Raw genomic sequence first — 2,939 nt, 5'->3', positions numbered from 1 at the left:
GCTATTTCTCATAACAGAATCGATTCTGCTTTTTTCTTTTTCTTTTTTCTCTTTTTATTTGTTTGTTTGATTTGTCCTCCTTCCCTGTTCTAATGCGAGTACGAGACCCTTATTTGCAATTTTTTAAAAAATAATATTATTTAATAAACCGTTATATAATTTAATAATGTAGTAAAAATTAATTAAAAAAAAACATTATTGTAACTGTATAATATAACAGTCAATTGAGAGAGTTGTACAAGAAAAGATAAATTAAATAAAAAATAAAAATAAAAAATAAAAAACCATATAAGTAAGTAAAATAAAGTTTTTAGAGACACCATATACAGGTAACAGGGACGAAGCCAGCCTGAGAAAGGGCAGGGGCCATGGCTGAAAAAATTTAATGGGTAGGGGTCTATTAGCAAAAAAAAAAATTAACAATAAAAAATTGTTTTTACCTTAAAAAAAAATTGTTTTGTCAATTGAGAGGAGCCCTGCCCCTGCCAGTCACCCCTTCTTCTGTCCTGCATATACATAAAATAAAAGGAAAAGAAAAAAGGACAAGTGAAGCTCTGGAGTGCCTTGCACGGTGGTGGAGACAAATAATATATATATTTTGGCCTGGACTATCCCACGATAAACATAAAAATAAAAAGGATAAGAGAAAAACCACCGCCACTGATACTACTGATTGACATCCTTTCAAATTTTTTAAAATATTAGATTCTGATATTTTAAAATTTGAGTCTTTTATTTTATTTAATGGTCTAAATAAATACAAAAATTTGCATGTTACGACCAAGGAGATAATTAATTTTAGTTTTTAACAGGTCAAATTCATACAAACTTCTGTATTTATTTATACCGTATTTTGGTAACATTTAATTTTCTTATTTTAGGTTAATGTGTCGATTTTTTATTGAAAGGCACAAAAATTTGGATTTGTGCCAAAAAGATTTTAGAAGTTATCATCATAAAGTAAATTAAAAAATTGAATATTTTAAGGTCTCATTAATGCTCATTGAAAACATTGTTAATTGAATATTTGAATCATAAGTTTATGTTTGGTTGGGAGTAAAAGGCAAGCTCCCCGTAGAAGGATTCTCCTCGGTCTATTTTAAATAGAAGGGTATCCAATTAATGGTTAAGAAGGCCACAAATTGAACACAAATTCTTATAATAAAAAAATAATAAACTATTATTAAATAGTTTAATAAAAATTAAAAATAAAAATAATAAAAGCTACAGGAGTGGCCAGCCACCCCAAATGACCAAATGAAAAAAAAAAAAAAAAAATTACAGTGTTGGCCTTAGGGGTGGTTAGGCCCCAAGTGCCAGTCTGGGGTGGCCGAAACCACCTTGTGATCCTTGGGGGTGGTACGGCCACCTCCAAAGACATACCCAAATGAAAAACTTCTATAATTACTCTGTTAAGTCTAACCAACAAGTGTAAATATTGATGCTTCAAAATTAATGTATTTTGAGGAGATGGTACCAAAATAATGATGTCAACAAATACACACATGAAGACCAAAAAATGAGGATCTCAAAATGGCACCAGAAAATGTGATGTCATACAGTTGAACCAAAAAAGAAAAAAAAGTAGCACACGTATCGAAGGTTGTCTACTTGTCTCGATTAGATTCACAATAATACAAAAAGTGATGTCACAAAAGTCTCAAAGTCTATGTCCAACGTTTGAACAAGAAATAAATAAATAAAACAAAGATTAAACGTCCATAACTAATGAATATATTTGAATATATATATATAACCAAATTATATATATATATATATATAATTTGGTTTGGGTCTTGTTTTTACCGTCTAGATTTAATTTCATTCTCAGTTTTTCTTAAGAAAAATTTGTACCATTGAAAAAACAACCGTGCTCCGCACGTGTGCGTAATTTTTTACAGTATTTAAATCAAATCGGAGTAATTCTATATATTATTTTTTTATTCTTATGTTATCTTTTAAAGTTGGTAAAAGTTTTAAATTAAATTAAAGTTTAATTGTGATTCATCTTAAATTCAATTATAATATTAAAAGTTATATTAATTTATTTTTTATTTTTAAATGGTATATAATTGCAGACTAAAATTCTATGAAGGCGGATTAATTACCCTTGAAATACCCTTGAAATAAGTCATTTGCGACCACTCCACTTGAAATAAAGAACAGTAATAAGGTGACAGTCTCTGGAATTTTTAGATTTAGTTTTTAAAAGGCAAGGATTTTCGAGGGTTGATTAGACATGTGACGTGAAACAATTATAAAACAATCGATTTTTAGTAGTAGGTAGCAAATTTTCTGAAACATACTTAATTTAACAAACGAATCTACAAATCGTAGCTCGCATGTTGTCCTTTCTTAACGTGCAAGAATTTAGAAAAGAAGAAAATGGGATTAAGCAATAAAAAATAAATAAATAAATTAGCAGCCAACAAAACAAAGTTCGGCCAGCACTGCAGGCCGAAAAACACGATGCCAAACAAACTTTTGCCATTTCCGTCTCGCTTTCGCAAAAAGAAGGAATATATAAAAAATATCATAAACAATCAAAGAATAGCGGCCGGCAAACTGCTTTCTTTCTCCAATGGAAACCGCTTTTCACATGTCGGAAAACAGCTTCCTAGGAAACAAGGACTACATAATATATATATGCCGACCGACCGATCGATGATCAGCGGATTTTTCGGAGAAGACGAAACGACAAAGCATGATTTTTTGTTTTCTCAGATTGATATATGATTTATGAGAGAAGATAATTAAGAGGAGGGAGAGATATGCATACCATTTGAAGAGACTTGGGAGGGGGCGCCGAAGAGGAAGAAGTTGTAGATCAAGACTTGGGAGGAGTATTATTTGTGTGGTTTTTTCGTGAGGTTGAAATGCCTTTTTATAGTGGGGCTACCGCCTACGGGGAGAATGACAGACAGTTGGTGCCGGTGGGG

Source organism: Corylus avellana, chromosome ca8 (genome assembly GCF_901000735.1).
Source record: "Corylus avellana chromosome ca8, CavTom2PMs-1.0".
NCBI classification, from domain to species: Eukaryota; Viridiplantae; Streptophyta; class Magnoliopsida; order Fagales; family Betulaceae; genus Corylus; species Corylus avellana.
The sequence above is the reverse complement of the archived record's forward strand: the minus strand, read 5'-3'. Positions refer to the sequence as shown.